This window comes from Globicephala melas, chromosome 8 (assembly GCF_963455315.2).
Source record: "Globicephala melas chromosome 8, mGloMel1.2, whole genome shotgun sequence".
NCBI lineage: Eukaryota > Metazoa > Chordata > Mammalia > Artiodactyla > Delphinidae > Globicephala > Globicephala melas.
Genome location: NC_083321.1, coordinates 58,022,347 through 58,040,102, shown reverse-complemented (window position 1 = coordinate 58,040,102; position 17,756 = coordinate 58,022,347). Strand labels below are relative to the sequence as shown.

At 37.7% G+C, this 17,756-nt stretch overlaps 1 long non-coding RNA gene across 1 annotated transcript in view; it reads left to right on the top strand.

Moving 5' to 3' along the window:
- The window catches only part of LOC132597763 (uncharacterized), a 2,174,902-nt gene that overhangs the window by 388,630 nt on the left and 1,768,516 nt on the right, over nucleotides 1-17,756 (top strand). Inside the window, exon 2 of the long non-coding RNA XR_009565047.1 lies at nucleotides 5,339-5,382. This is a non-coding gene — a long non-coding RNA (uncharacterized lncRNA). The remainder of the gene's footprint in view (nucleotides 1-5,338; nucleotides 5,383-17,756) is intronic.

Here is a 17,756-nt window from a genome sequence, read left to right as displayed (position 1 = left end):
CTGATATATTTTAGCTAGTACATAAATTTTTAAATACAGAATCCACAAATAATGAAGATAGACACACTCTATTCATATCACTTAAAATTTATTTAAAATATAGTAATATCCTCAGTGACAGCAATATACCCTCCCCAACATAGAATGTTTTATTTTTAAGGCATATTTTATTTGGAAAGAATTAGCTTAAAGCAGCTCATTTCCCCATTGGATTTACAATGAATAAGAAAGAGTGTTCTGACATAGTCAAGGATATTGCTCAAACTCATTGTCTTTGGCTTCTGATCCCATATAAAGCTTTCTAGCACTTATCAATCTCTCCAAGGTACTCTGTAACTTAAAGAGGGGGAAGTTAAGTGACTCTCCAGAGGCTTAATGTAAAATTTGATATTTTGTGTTGAAGAATTTGACCTGTGTCTTAACTTCCAATCTGCTCTCAGCACTAAATTATTCAAAAACGATAAAGCAAAAAGATGTGATTCAATAGACAGATAGGTTTTTTTGGGGGGGGGGGTGTTGGGAAGTGTTCTTTGTTTTAAATTTTGTTCTAACCAAAATCCCAAGGAAATAGGCTGCGATTATTTAATGCCTGCCACATCACTGAGCTATTGCTATGCAAGGGAACATCCTCAAATTCAGTGACTGAAAACATGAACTATTCTCACTTACGTGTCTTTGGGTTGGTTGCGGTTCCTCTGAGCTTGGCTGGGCAATTCTGCTTCCAGCCGCAGGTAAAGGGTCAACGGAAGTGGCTCTGCCCACATAGCTCATCCTCTGGGCAATCCAGGGCTAGGATGGAGACAAGGCAAAAGCAGAAATACGGGGCTTCCCTGGTGGCGCAGTGGTTGAGAGTCTGCCTACCGATGCAGGGGACACGGGTTCGTGCCCCGGTCCAGGAAGATCCCACATGCCGCCGAGCGGCTGGGCCCGTGAACCATGGCCGCTGAGCCTGCGCATCCGGAGCCTGTGCTCCGCAACGGGAGAGGCCATAACAGTGAGAAGCCCGCGTACCCCCCTCCAAAAAGATAAATAAAAGCAGAAATACCTGAAGCCTCTTAGGGACTAGGCTTGGAATCATCATGCTGTCATCTCTACCTTTTTCTACAGCCAAAGTAAGTTACAGGGTTCAACCTGAACTCAGGAGTGGGAAAGTATAATCTTCCTCTTTAGAAGAAGTAACTGCAAAGTTAACAGAGCAAGGAATGTGGCTATAGGGTTGGGGGAGGAATGGAGTAATTGATTCAATTTACCACACCTGCCGTATGTTTGGCGCTGAGCTGATAACTGCTTCACACGCCTTAGCAGATGTAATACATTCTCTCTTTTCCCTCCTCCGCCTCTTTCTCTGTCCTTCTCTGATAAATATGTTTATTATCCCAATTATACAGTGGGGGTTAGAGGGTCGAAGTCAGTTGCTTAAAGTTAGTAAATGGAAGAGCTAGAATTCACAGGAAAGGTCACAAGACTTCAGACCTGAGCTCTTAACTACAGCACTGTTTTGTGGAAAAGGGGGATGCCTAGTATATAATAGAACCAGAAATCATCCCCAGACTTTTCTTCCTTCAGAACTGATGCTCTACCACACCATACAGCATCTTTTATATACAAAAGAAACCTTAACGGAACGAGCTCTTATACTAAAATAACTGATTTCTCTCCCTTCTTTCTCTCAAAACCCATATCTGATGTGTCATTTATTCTCAAATTTATAATATCTTTCAAATTAATAATCATTTCTCACTATTTCCATCACTGTTACCATGGTCCAAGCCAGCACCATCTTTCATCAGGATGACTGCAGTAACTTTACTCATTTCCCTGCTTACACCTTGCCTAAAACCTGGATCTAATATTCAAGAGAGCAGCCAAGGTGAACCTTTTAATAAGGATTAATTTTTAGACAGACCCCTGCTACAGCTCCCCATCATACTTATAGAAAAATTCAGGGCTTCCCTGGTGGCACAGTGGTTGAGAGTCCGCCTGCCGATGCAGGGGACACGGGTTCGTGCCCCGGTCCAGGAAGATCCCACATGCCGCGGAGTTGCTGGGCCCGTGAGCCATGGCCGCTGAGCCTGCGCGTCCGGAGTCTATGCTCCGCAATGGGAGAGGCCACAGCAGTGAGAGGCCCACGTACCGCAAAAAAAAAAAAAAAATTTCAATCTCTTTCCAATGGACTGCAAGGCTCTCCCTAACAAGATCTCTCCACCCCTTTCCTGATTTGGCTCCATCTCCTACCATTTCCCCTTTCATTGATTCTACTCCAGTCACACTGGTCACTTTGCCATTTCTCAAAAAAGTCAGGTAGGTTCCAGTCCTAAAGCCTAAGGCCTGGCTTTTGTACTGGAATTCTCTCCTGGAGTCAATCTTTATGGAAATAGCCATCTATTTACCTCCCTCATCTCTTTCAGTTGTTTGCTGAAATGTCAATGAGCCTTCCTTGACCCCCAATTTAAGACTGAAAACTCCCTCCTCCCTTACTTCATGTCAATTTCTACCCTACAACCCCCCAATACCTTTATTCTACTATACTTTTTCCTTTCTGCTAACACTTTTAATCTTATAACAAATCATGTAATGTAAAGACATATTATCTACTGCCCATCACCCATTGTTAGAATATAAACTCAAGGAGGTAAGTTCTTAGACTGTGCTGTTTACTATTGTATCCTAAATAGTAAGAAGTGTGTCTGTAACATAACTTGGTAAACGTTTGTTGAACCAATGAATGAACTGCTCACAGAGGCAGGGTTTTCATAGTATATAAAGTTTGGAAAAAGACCAATGTGATTTTGTAATGAATGTGGGATCTACAAATCACTACCTTTGTGACTTTGAGCAAATTAATTAAGAGCCCCAATTTTCTCTGAAATGATAAGCAGACTGTCAAGGTCTCATGAAACAACTTTCATTTTGACAGTTTCATGGTAATTGGAATTCCAGCATCTGGCCTCTGGAGTTTAGCCAAGAACTGGGAGTTTACCAAAGGAGGGACAGTGTTATTTCTGACCATGTGGATTCCAACTACATATTCAAGATTCATTTATAGCTTCTCTTAAAATGGAGAACTGCCGTTTACAATGAGCCTTCTTCCTTGCCCCTTCCACCAGCAGCCAGTTATTCTTCCTTCAGGCCAAGCGTGTAACACCATCACTTCTCTAATTGCAAGCAGTCACTGGAGCTGCTGGAGGAAGTGGGTGGGGTAAGTTGGCTTTTAGCTAGGTTTAAGGCAGCAGGGAAAGTCTGTTTTGCTGCTGCCGTTGCTTGATTGGCATTACAGTTGGGCATGGGAGAGAGGAAGTGTATTAGTTTAGCTTAGCTACGGCTGCCATAACGAAGTACCACAGACCTGTTGTCTTAAACAACAGACATTTATTTTCTCTGTCCTGGGGCGAGCAGTCTGAGATCGAGGTGTTGACGGAGTTGATCTCTTCTGAGGCCTTGCACCTTGGCTTGTAGGTAGCTGTCTTTTCCCTGTGTCTTCACATAGTCTTTCTTCTGTGTGTGCTCATGTCTGTCTCTGAGTTCCTTTTTCTTATAAGGACACATGTGCTCATGTCTGTCTCTGAGTTCCTTTTTCTTATAAGGACACCAGTCGTAATGGATGAGGGGCAACTCTAATGGCTTCATTTAAACTTAATTACTTCTGTAAAGTCCCTATCTCCAAACATAGTCACATGCTGGGGAACTAGGTTAGGACTCCAATATAAGAATCTTGAGGGGACACATTTAGCCCATACCTGGGAGCCATATGAATGAAGACAACAAGAAATCCATTATTTATGTTTGTTCAAGATGCCGTCTCAATACTTCTCTGCTCTCATAAGTAGAGCCATTCTTTGAGTATAGAGGTAAAGTTACTAGGACAAGCGAGCCATGCAGAATGGAAAATACTCATTTGGAGTGTAAGTGGGTGGGTGGGTGTTCACTAAATATTGAAATATACTTTGAGGTATACAGAGCCACTTTCAAAAATTCAAAAATGAATAAAGAATAGTTATAATTGTGAAATAATGGCAAGATTTCTTATTACTAACCCCTTTTCTGTCACAAATAGAATTGTTTCTCTCATATAATCTGTTTGCCAGTTTTGAGTTCATCCCATATTGCCAAAAAGAGTAAAATTAATATTTCACTGAATAGCTGAGTGTGTTGACAATTCAGTCTGTCCTCTTGCTTTGAACAGTATCACATACTGGATAACTAAGGATCAAGTAATTATACTGTCACAGGGAGCCTATCACTGCAGCCTTCCAGACTGACATCAGACCCTTCTCTAGAACACTTTCCAGACTCATCTTTTCAATGCATCTCCCAAGGATTGTAAAGCCAGCCTGATGAATCTCTCTGGCTAATTTCAATCTGTTATTCTTTCTCATTTAGTATTTGACCTCCTTGATCTCTAGGTCCCAGGAATCTTGTTATTACTTAGCATAATTTTTAAAGCATAAATAAAAATCAATTGTCTTCCTTCTTTTAAAAATATAATATTTTCTATTTACTATCACATTCTTAGATATCTACCTTGTATGAACAATATGTTTTTGATATTTACTGTAAACATTCAAAACAATTACTCTGAGTCTCATATATCATCATTCTGGGGCTGAGAACTCCACAGGTTTTTATAGGGTCATTTTAAATCACATAGTTTATTCTGAAGCTAAGGGCTCTAATTATTCAGTCCCCATGATTCTCCATATTTCATTGTCTGCCACATGTGAGGATTGATATTTCTGAGTGGGAACTCTCAGTGGGTTGTTTTTCTTTCTTTTTTTTTTTTTTGCCAGGAGTTAGTAAACCATGTCCTGGAACCAAATTTTTGTCAGCTGCCTGATTTTGTCAATAAAGTTTAATTGGAACACAGCCATACCTATTCATTTGCATACATAGAGTTGAGCAGTTGAAGAAGAGACTGTAGGCTTACAAAGCCTAAAATATTTATTGTCTCTTTACAGAAGAAGTCTGTCAATCCCCATGTTATGAAAAAGGCTACAATAAATATGACAATCTCTATTTTTATTATACATGGTTAGACAACATCTAAGTGGGCATAGACTCTCACTGGAACTATTTTTATCCTTAATGCATTGTAATCCTAGTTGATGCCTTTAAAAAATTTCCTGAATTTACTTCTTTGCCGTAAACTTTTGAGATCAGTTTGTACAGATTTGTCTATCAATGGTCATTACTGTCATTGAAATGTATTTTGTCTAAAAAAAAGCGTTTAACATGTAGTTGTGTTACTGTAGCTCTAACAGTATGACTTCTAAGTTTACTATGGAATACTCAGTTTTTATATGTTTACTTTCATATTTTAATTATGTTTTTATTCTTTCAGTGTCGATTTTGTTTGGAGTTGGGTGCTAAGATGTAAACTGACTGGTAAGTGACATCACGTTTCTTAATATGATGCATTTTTTTTAATAGAAATAGATATTCTGGTACCCTGGCCCTCAAAGCTTTAAACCAAGAGCCATGATTTATGGGGATTGGAATATTCTGTTCTCTTCCTGTAGATGTGCAGATAAGGTATCTACAGAAATACTTTTTTTATTGTTTGTTTTTTCATCCCTCACTGAATAATATGAAATGCAAAACAGTTCAGTCTGAAAAGTGGCAAAAATAATTGAATTAATGATTTATAGAACATTTAATGTTTGTGTCATCATGACACAAATTATATTTTAAAGGGAAATGAGGGTTCATATGAATAACGGGAAAGAAGAAAAATAGGGAAACTAACTTGAGAGGAACTGTGGATTGTTAATTTCTATAAACAATGTAATTTGCATGGATTTTATATTTTTTAAACTTTTTAGCATTGCATGAAAAATATGGAATGTCTCTGAAATTCTTCTCATATGACTTAGAAATATGGAAATGAATGATCCATTTTTGCTCTAGAATATGAATGGGATGAAGTATTGTTTCTTTTATGCATCAAAGTAATAAACTCTTGTCAGAAAATGTTAGATTTTCAGATATTGTAGCGTGCACATTTAATAATCAAGTTTACAAGAACTTGCTAATTTTATCTGGGGTTCAATTTCAAACTGAGTATTTTTTGAGAGTTAATTTAATAATTTTAATGACAGATGGTATTTTCTGTTGTTACTCATGTAGCATTCAAGTTGAAGTAACAATAATTGTGAAGCCACAGGTTTTATGATGAACCAGGGTAAATCTAGTTTCTTTCTTGGCAAATAATTCAGATGGTCTGTGGATCTACACTCCTTATGGATCTATGTAAGTTAGCTGAGAAGCAGTACAACAGGAAGAATTTTATTCTTGACTTAAGTGTATAATAAATCAGGTGGGTTTTTCAACTGGGAATTGTTGGTGTTTGCATCTCTCTATTACTTCATTGAATAATGTAAGATATCTTGTGAGAGTCATTGGAAATACAATTACATATAATTTTATTTATGATTTAGAAATTGGAATTTATATAACATCTATATATGGTATTTTTCTTTTGGACAGACAGCTTAACAATACATTTTTAATCATCTCTTTTGAGGATATAAGAGGAAATATTATTATAGGAGTCAAAATATAATACTGCTTATTCTATACCACCTAACCTGCTCATTATCATTTTATAATAGTTGATTTGCTCCCATAGCATTTCTCTTTTACATATTTATTTTGTAAGTGAGACAGTGCTGTCTGATATGACCACAGGCAAATATGAAAATGTGGAATTACAACCCACATTATATGTGTCAGTTGAGAACATGCTGAAATAAAAGCATTATGAATTTTTAAAAGTGGCCCATGAAAACCTAGAAAAATTAGAATGAATAAAAGGAGAATGCAAATAAATTAAATCAATAAATATAAAATATAGGAGTTGCAAAGTGAGAGACCACATTATTATGTACAAAGTGGAGTATTTTGATGTGAAAATGCTATCCATAAAGTAGGAGTTTAGGGTATCTGATGATATGTTTGGTTGTTTAGTATATTTTAATATTAATGTATTTAAATAAAATATATGATACGTGTTGATGCATCTTTCTTGAAAATGTGCCACATGAATTCGTCATCTTAACTGGGAACTATCTAATTGGCAGTTATATTAGAGGGAATCATAGTATAGGAGACTGCAGAAAAATGCTATAAAGGGTCTCTTGAAATTTAGTCTGGGAAGAACTAGTCATTAACTAGCCGTGTTGGTGAAGTTGAACAGCCATTTAATGGGTCCAAAGAAGCAGCCTTGGGTTTTGATTCCTTCACTTCTTACCTCTCAAAAGGACAACCATATTTAGTACTGGTATTTTCATATTTTATTTAACACCACAATAAAGCATTCATAAGGAATATATAAATCTATGTGTTAAATCAGGACAAAAATAATGGTTTATTTGTGGTACTGAACTCGAAACATGAGAAACTGACACATATAATTCAAATACTTCGTATGGATGAAGGAGTATGTCTAACTTTTATAAGTAAGCATCTATTTCCCAAACAATTATAACATGATGAATTCAGATGTGAAGAACGGTTGTATCAAAGTCTTACTTTCAAGTCTGAAATGACTCCCTCTTGCAATGTAAGAATTTCTAACTGGCTTGGATATTCTTTCTGATATATAAACCCTGATGAACAAGAAAATCATTTGTCTAAAGTAGTTTCTTAGCATTTCCCAAGCACACAACTCTTACTAAAATTTGTTTTCTTGATAATGTCACATATCAATTAAAAGTCCAAAAAGATATATGGATTCACTAAAATAATCAGCACTGTTTCAGGTTGACATTTGTCATTAAAAATTATGACTGAAAGCATAATTTAGATGTTGATACCTGTAAATGAGTAAAAGTTTACTTGTAAGTGAAATGTTGTAGCTATATAATGTCTCATGGCTGTAAGGTCTATGAGGGTAGAGACTCTGGTTTACTATTGAACAGAAAGTACTTGAACAGAAAGTACTTGGAATATAATGGACCTTAATAAATATCTTGATTTAGTAAATTAATCAGTAATATTTTTGAGGGTAAGACTCTGGGTAAATAGAGAATTTTATTATTATTATTGTTTTAATTATAGTATGTGCAAAACAGCATCCTTGGATTTGGTAAGGGAACAGTATTGCCTATGATTAAAAGCAAGGACCCTGGATCTAGAATTTCCAGTTGATAATTCTGGCTTATACAAAGTATATAACCTGTGCATCTCTATGTTACATTTTCATCATCTCCAAGTACTGAATGAATGAATCCTTGTACTGTGCTTAAAGATGTTCCTATCACACAGTAAGCATTGTGTAGTTATTAGTGATTATTATTACTGTTTTTATTGTGGCTGTTGTTAGAAGTCAGATGTCTTCTATGCTTCATGGGTTCATATTGTAGTAGGAAAAATACATAAACAAAACTAACTCTAATGCTATAAAGTATGATACATTTCAGAAACTTGAAATGGAAAGAATACGTAATGTGTGAGAATTTGGAATTGTTTCATGCCTGGCCCTGAATGATGTCACATTATTGTGAAATTTCTTATGCATATGTCAGCATCAGAAAATAGCAAGGGCGGCATTCTGGGGAAGATGAACAGTGGAGAGTAGTTAAACTAAAGAGGCTTGAACAATCAACAAAACGGCCTTAACCCTAAATGGCTTTTAAATATTAATTAATTTACTAACTAAATATCCTGTTGTCAAAAAATAATCATTTTATGTCATTTCTTACTATCATTTACTCTTTAACTTGGCTTTCAAGGGCATTCAATGTCAAGGCCCAATACACCTCTCCAACCTTATCTTCCAGCATTCTTTACCTACCAGTCCAGTTTTATGTCCCAGCCATCATTTTTTCTCTTTTTTCCTGAACACCACTGTAGTTTTGTACATTTTACCTCTACCTCAAAGGCTCTTATAACTACTCCTGCACAGGACAAAATTCTAGCCTTCTATAAAATTCCTTTTTCCAAATGTTGTTTCCTTTATAAAGCTTTTCCTGACTTTCTGTGTTATTTCAAGTTTAGCAGACAGACCAAATACACACACATACACACCCCACAATGCAGAGTGGTAGATTAAATTCTCAATTTATTTAATCAAGGATAGAGAATCTTATGAGAAATGAGTTTGGCCACCCAGAACTGGAACAGATGCAGTCTATTTCAGTAGTATTCCCTTGGCTCCCAAATCCCTAAGGAGTGGGGGCTGGCATGCCTCTGCCAGTGATACTGTCCACGTACAGTAGAGTCTTGTCTTGCTGATTGGAGAAGCTTAATTTCTTACTGGGCTATGGTCCTTACTTAATCGATGTTTTCATTACAATCCATGAAGAATTATACATACAATCTATATGCTTCCATTTAAGGGAAAAATTGATTCCTGCCTTTTGAACTAATCTCAGGGACAGTGAAGGGGTTTCATCAACTAGGGAAAGTGGGAATATGGTTCTGAGTAGCTGCATTGAGGATGCCAACACTGCAGAAAACTTTTTAAAAATGTCTCTACACAATATTAGATTTTTCATCTTCTAGCTTCCATAACATTTTCTTTCTACTATGAGCCAGGCTGTAGGCTGGGGACTGCAAACCAGTAGATGAGATACAGTCTGGTCTTCATGGAGTCATGGTACAGTAGACAACACAGAGCAATAGCCAGCTAATTTGATAAACTTGGCAGTAACCTAGGTGTCCTTTGTTAGGTGAAAGAATAACAAAACTGTGGTATACCTGGGCAATGGAATATTATTTACTGCTAAGATAAAATGAGCTATCAAGCCATGAAAAGACATGGAGAAACCTTAAATGCACATTACTAAGTGAAAAAAGTCAATGTTGAAAGAATACATACTATATGATTTCAATATATAACATTGTGGAAAAGGCAAAACTATGGAGACAGTAAAAAGATCAGTGGTTGCCAGGGATGGGGCAGGGGCAGGGTGCATAGGAAGAGCACAGAGGATTTTTAGCGGAATGAAAATACTCTGTCTGATACCATATGATGAATACATTTTTCCAAACCATAGAATGTTCAAGCAAGAGTGAACCCTAATGTAAACTGTGGACTTTGAGTGATTATGATGTGTCAGTGTAGGTTCATCAGTGGTAAAGTAAATATTCCACTCTGGTGGGGGATGTAGATAATGTGAGAGTCTGTGCAGTGTGTGGGTAGAGGGTATAACGGCTATCTTTGCTTTTTCTCAATTTTGCTGTGAACCTAAAACCGCTCTAAAAAAAACCTGTCTTAAATAAAATAAAAAATAAAGAAAAGTATTTTTAAAAACAAAAACAAAGAAACCAGCTAATTTGAATGATAATCTGTGTCACCACAGGGGCAAGTACTGAGTACTATGAGAGTATGTAAATAGGACATCTAATTCATTGTAGAGAAATGAGAGGTACCTTGGAGAAGGTGACACTTGAGATGTTGATATGAGTTAACTAGGTAAAGAGGTTGGAAAGAACATTCCAACCAGATAGAATACCATTTTAAAGAGCCCTTAAATATGAGTACTATATATCCAGGGAACAGCATATAATTCAGCATTCTGGTCTCTGACTAAGAGGACGTCAATGGTACAGTGCATTTTTGCGCTTTAGGGTCCAACTTATAGTATCCCCTAGTTCTGCAATTTTTTTTTTTTTTTTTTTGCGGTATGCGGGCCTCTCACTGTTGTGGCCTCTCCCGTTGCGGAGCAACAGGCTCCGGACGCGCAGACTCAGCGACCATGGCTCACGGGCCCAGCCGCTCCGCGGCATGTGGGATCTTCCCGGACCGGGGCATGAACCCGCGTCCCCTGCATCGGCAGGCGGACTCTCAACCACTGCGCCACCAGGGAAGCCCTGCAATTTTTTTTTTTTTTTTTGATGAATTACTTATTGTGGTCATATCACTGCATTGGGTGTTACATCTAAAAAATGAACGTCTTGATTCACTTACAATATTTTACTTAGATGCATATGTGCCCTGAGTGTGTGTGTATGTGTGTATTAGAGGGATAGGTAGGTAGCTAAGGGGCGAGAGAGAGAAAGAGAGAAAGAGAGACAGAGACAAAGATGTAGAGGCATTTAGGCATCTTCTAAGGCTTCAGATCACTAAAAATAATTTGGCCATGTGGTCATGTTTTTTTGTGTGTGTTTTCACAATCTGCACATGTTTCTGGAAAACTTTCCTTTGAGGAATGCCACTTTTATTAGTGACGTTTGAGTGATTATCTTAATTGACTTATAGCACATTGATTTATCTGAAATGCTTTTTTAGGCACTTGATAAATGCTTGTTGACTGACTGACTTTCACAAACATTTAAGATAAGAATGATGTATGTAGTGAAGTCATTTTGCCAACAGAAAACTAACTGGGTGCCAGGATTTGTATGCATTGTAAATCATAAGGACATGAAGGTCTAGCAACTGACCAGAAGAAGCACACAGATGCACTTTTCCAAGCAACAGATCCACTTTTCTACAGCTTATGGCTGAGAAAAAGGCTTCAGGCAGGACCAAACAGTTCTTGAGACTGACAATAGTGCAAATCCACACTATTTGATACATTTTTGTAGATCATAAAGGGTGCCATGAAATGGTATCTCCGTATCATAGACATAATAGATGAGAGCACACACTTTGGAATTAGACAGTCCTGGCTGGAGTTGACATTCACCTTCATAGTAACCATCTGTGTAACTTTTCAGCGTGTCTTTTAATTTTTATAAGAATTGGTTTGTATAGTAGGTTGAATAATGCCCAACCCTCCCTGACAAGATGTCCATATACTAATCCCTGAAAGCTGTAAATACATTGCCTGAGATGCTAAAATGGACTTTGCAGTTGTGATTATGTTAAGGGTCTTCGGGAGGTTATTCTGCATTATCTGGATGGGCCCAATGTAATTACAAGAGTCCTTATAAGAGGTCCAAGTCAGACATGGAGATGACATTACAGAAGCAGGGGTAGGAGTGATGCAGGACTGGGAGCCCAAGGGATGCAGGCAACCTCTAGAAGATGGAAAATGCAAGGAAACTCCTGTAGTTTAGTCATCTAAAAATAGGCATAATAGAGACCTCCCTAATAGGGTTATACTGTGATAGTTAACATAAAAGAGCATTAAGCAATATAGACTATAGGATGCAAAGAATGTAGAGACCAAGCATGCCTCCAGTGCTTGAGACTTTTCCTTGTTCACATAATTTAGCTTTTCAGTCTACACTTTAACTAAGCATTTTGCCTTGTAAATTGAACTTACTTATTTCATAATGTAAAGAGTAATTTTACTTACCATGGGAAGAATAGTAGAACAACCAGGAATGGGGGGGGAGAGAGAGAGAGAGAGAGAGAGAGAGAGAGAGAGAGAGAGAGAGAAGGTAGAAGGGAAGAGAGGAAAGAAGGTGGCATTTATCTGTCTCCCATCATACACTGCTCTTGCCCCTATCATAGCATTTACCAGGGTTTAATTTTACTTCCTGTTTACTTGTCTGTATACCTCTTTAACTAGACTTTCAAGGGCCTTTAATGTCAAGGTCCAACCCACCTCTCCAATTTTATTTTCCAACATTCTCCATCTACCAGTACAATTTTATTTTATGTTCTAGCAAGTCAACATATTATGCTATTAAATTTCTCATACATTATTTTAAAAACAACCTTAAAAGAGGTGACATTTTCCCCATTGTTAAACACAGATGTTGTGATTTACCTGAAAACCTAAATTTAATATGACTGTTGAAATGATAGTAAACCGACTCACAGCAATCGAAAACCACAAGGCAGCACTAGCACTTGGCTGGACTCTAGGACTCAAACTGGGCATCAGGAACAGGTCTTACCCTCATCCCACCTCTGCCTTGCTCTCCTTTATATAACCTGTCTTTACAGGTTGGCTCTAACCACATGTTCACAGCTGCACTTTGAGGCTGATATCCTACCATCCTGGCAACACCCATGGCAAGAAAACCACTCTTTTTTAATTGTTCTGGCCCAAGCCTTAAGCTGATGGGTCCATCATGCACAAATCTGAGGAGGAGGTGAATTACTTGATTGATTTAGACATGGGTCCATGCTCGAGCTGGAACATCAAGGAATGGTTGAAATGTATAAACCATTGATGATATGATTTTTCTTCGTTTCAGAAATAAAATTTTTTGGTTGTGTAGAGGATGTATCAAGAGAGAATATGGCACACCAATAAGGAGGTTTTGCAATAGTAGGTAACAGAGGACAAGGGCTGTCTTCTAGACTCATTAAACAGAAATCAGTCATCAGGGATCCTGGAGAAAAATCCAGAATTTATTTCCTTACTTTATGGTTGAAACAGGACAGAAGAGGAGAAATGAATTGTTCAAGGTCACATATCCAATTCAGACATACAATCTTTGTTTCCTGCCTCGCAAATATGTCTTCTCTCCTTTATATATTATTAAGGAAACCAACACGTACCTGCTCAGTTTTTCTGGGGGGAAGCAGGTTTTCAGTTTTGAATGATTAGGACTTATCAAACCAGATTGGTTCCTTAAGGTCTAATTCACCATGGGTATCCATTTTTCTATGGGTAAAACCCCTTTGTCCCAGCCAAAGGCTCAGAATCACCTTTGGCTTGAGAGTGTTACTCACTTAGAAACTTTGAAACCAGCTTGAGATGATTTTATTTATTTTTGTCTAAGATCCCACATTGCTTTTTTTTTTTTAACATCTTTATTGGAGTGTAATTGATTTACAATGGTGTGTTAGTTTCTGCTTTATAACAAAGTGAATCAGTTATACATATACATATGTTCCCATATCTCTTCCCTCTTGCGTCTCCCTCCCTCCCACCCTCCCTATCCCACCCCTCTAGGTGGTCACAAAGCACCGAGCTGATCTCCCTGTGCTATGTGGCTGCTTCCCACTAGCTATCTATTTTACATTTGGTAGTGTATATGTCCATACCACTCTCTCACTTTGTCGCAGCTTACCCTTCCCCCTCCCCATATCCTCAAGTCCATTCTCTAGTAGGTCTGTGTCTTTATTCCCGTCTTGCCCCTAGATTCTTGATGACCTTTTTTTCCCCTTAGATTCCATATATATAATGTTAGCATACGGTATTTGTTTTTCTCTTTCTGACTTACTTCACTCTGTATGACAGACTCTACGTCCATCCACCTCACTACAAATAACACAATTTCGTTTCTTTTTATGGCTGAGTAATATTCCATTTTATATATATGCCACATCTTCTTTATCCATTCATCCGATGATGGACAGTTAGGTTGCTTCCATGTCCTGGCTATAGTAAATAGAGCTGCAATAAACATTTTGGTACATGACTCTTTTTGAATTATGGTTTTCTCAGCCCACATTGCTTTTGAAATTTTGGCTGAGTCCAAAGTCTAAACAATAATTCAAATTCATCCATGCAACAAATATTTCCTTAATATCTACTATGGCCGGAGACTGGGCAAGGTTAGGGAGACACTGTGATGGATAAGCTAGTTCAAGGACTCAAAGATTCTGAAGAGCTATACAGACAAGTAAACAGGAAGTAAAATTAAACCCTGGTAAATGCTATGATAGAGGCAAGAGCACGGTACGATGGGAGACAGAGCAAGGACCGCTACTGGGTGTTGCTGGAAGGGAAGGTATAGAGTTGGTCAGTAAAGACAATGGGATAGTTTTTTGGTTATTTTTTTAAGTCAAGAAATAGGCCTAAAAGACGTCAAGGAATTGGAGAGATGATAGGAGGAGGAGCCATAAACAGAGACCTAGAATAGCAATATTCACAAAGGCATGTGATAAAAGGGAAGCTAAAGCAAGTTTGACATGTCTGAAGCATAAAGTGGCATTTGAAGGGTTTAGGGTAGATATAGTGGAGAGTGGAAAGACTGAAGAGATAAATAGGGGCCAGGAAGGAAGGATCTGGAAAAGCGTGGAAAGGAGTTTGTACTTTATTTGGGACATGCAAGGATTTGCATTGCAAAGGGGAACACAATCAAACTTCTGATTTTGAAAATAGGTCTCCGTCTATAAAGTAGTCACTGAATTTGGAGAAAGGTGAGCCTAAGAAAGGGAGTTCAAATAGTAGGCTCTCCAACCTAATTAAGTATGGTTATGAATCAAGACTAATAAATACAGGTATATTTGCTTTCAAAATTTGTAAGCAAGAATTAATAAGATGATACTTGAAGGCACCCAGTTTGCATATTTTATCAGTTTGAAATTAAGTAATGGATAAAGATATTACTTAAATACCAAATACAGACATGCATACCATGAACCAGAATACATGCTAGGGTCTGGTGGTACTTAAGATGTTTAAAGTTCCTGCTCTTATGTCATCCTAACAAGGGAATAAAATTATGATAAAATTACTACTTCATAAGACTATAGAAGCATTTCTGATAGAATGATTAACTTATCCTGCATAGAAGGAATGGGAAAACTCCACAGAAAAGGCAATTGAGCTTCATCTTGAAATATTTTGTCTAGAAGATAAAGAATACAAAAAGATTTTAGAACCAAAACATGAATAAGACATGAACTAAAACATGAAGTCATGAATAGTTTTTAATATCTAATGAACAGCAAATAAACAGGTATAGTAGTGAAGGTGCAAGGGTGCAAGAATGAGAGAGTGGTGCAGAAGAGATCCCAAACCACAGACTAAGGAGTTAAGATATTTTCTCTTAGACAATAGGAAGTTATCTATGTTTTAGCATGATAGTGACATGCTCAGATCTATATACTTGAGAGAAACAGTGCCAGGAATGAAGAAAGTGTATAATGTATAAAAGCGTAGCCAAAACAAGAGCCAAAGGCCATTGGTCAAGAGGTCTAAGTCAGTGGTTCCTAACTCTTCAAGGTGGAAGTCCATTCTAAATGTATTTTTTCCCCCATATTCCCACTTGGTGGCAGCTGTACTTGCCCTTATGGAAACTACGTTAAGTTTCACGTGCACATATGCCTCCAGAGACCTCTTACAATAACTCTGGGGCTCCTCAGTGATTTGAAGAGTGACGACTTAGCACTGATAGAGTTTGATAGGTGTGCAACTGAATCAGGACAATAATAATGAAGATGCAGATTGAGAATTGTTCCAAGGGAAGAATGAGAGGACGTTGGAGCAGTAGCCTGGGTAAGAGATGGTGTGGCTTGCCTTAGGATGGTATTAGAGATGCACTGATAGAAGTCAAATTGGAAGTATATTTTGAAGGTAAAGCTGACAGAATGTTGATTGGAGTTGAGTCATAAACTTGAGAAATGAACAACTTGGTGAGTCGTGGGGTCTTATGTTATGTTAGGGATCACTGGGGTGTAGAATAGGAATCCAGAGTTGAGTATCACCATTACTCTCTATTTGCTTTCTCCTGTGTATGGTTAGTTTTATTGTCTGTCTTCCCACTATAAAACGAGTTTAATACAAACAAGGACATTGCCCTACTTCATATAAACAAGGACATCGCCCTACTTCTAACGATTTCCATACAGCGAGGCTCACAGCAGGTACTAAATATTTGTTGAAGAAGTGGATTTACCAGAGCCTCTCTGCTTTTATGTTTTGTTATATGTTGGGTAATGTTAGGAGTGAAGTTTCTAGAAACAGACTGGGTTCAAAACTTAGTTTCAGTACTCACTAGCTATTTAACTCTGGGTTACTTCATCTTAGCCTCAGTTTCTTCATCAATAACAACAGCACCAGCAATAATGATAACAATAGACTAATGATAGTCCAACCTCATAAAATTCTGGTGGTTAAATAAATTAGTAAATAGAAAGCAATTAGAGTAGTGTCTGGTAAGTGGTTAAGTGTTCAGGGAATGCTACCTATTAAAAATCATTATTTGAAGAAAACCTCCAGGTAAAAATATGTTTGAAAGACTATCTCTGTGAAAGGATATTTTCTTGGTTAAATAATAATTACAAAGCACGCTGCACTTGAGACACTTTTATATACACTAATTATCCTTTTTAGATATTTGGGTACTGGCCTGGTTTAATAGCAAAAAGAAATAAACTGTAGCAGCAGTGGCAGGGTGCTAAATCTGGCTTCTGGGTTTTATGAGTGTGTAGAAGTGCAGGTACCAGTGGTGGGTTGGAGGCATAGAGGACAGATAGAGAAGTATGACTCAGAGGCCATCATTGGTGAGTTTTTAGCAGTGTGATTTAAAGGTAGTCCAAATTGAGTTTATGTCCATTTTTAATACCGTCTCCTATAGGAGTTTTCTATTTTGTTTTGTTCACAGCAATTTAATTGTTTCTGAGACTTTAAATCTTGTGAGAAGACTTGTGAGTCTTGTAGTGCTTGGACCCAGTGTCTCCAAGTGGAGAATTTATCCCTGGCTATCCATCCCACGCTACATACACTATGCCATCCATCTCCATGAGTACCAGGAGAGGCTTCGGGGTCTTTGCCCCTCTGAGAAATTGTGTGACACACCTGCTATTCCTTAGAAAATGAAACTCTTGAGATAAATGTTTGATGTGCTTTCATCTTCTTTACAGTTCTCATTTCTCTAAATATGCATTGGTAGAGAAATCTCTGAAGCAGAAAGGTGAGTCACCTTACAAAGCCAGTGACTGCAAAGACAATTACTCTTCTTTGCCCTGCAGGTCATTTATTATGGGTGAGAGAAACATCACCCCATAACCAGACTATGTGCTATTAATGCAAAGGGCTTTGAAGTTGGTTTTTGTGCAGCTGCTGACAATTCTTATGGCCAATATGAAATTTTGTGACTCTGAGCAACTGAAATTCTTCATGCAAATATTTAAGTAAGTCTGATGACCTAGGATGAGTTCCTAGAACATTGGATCTTAG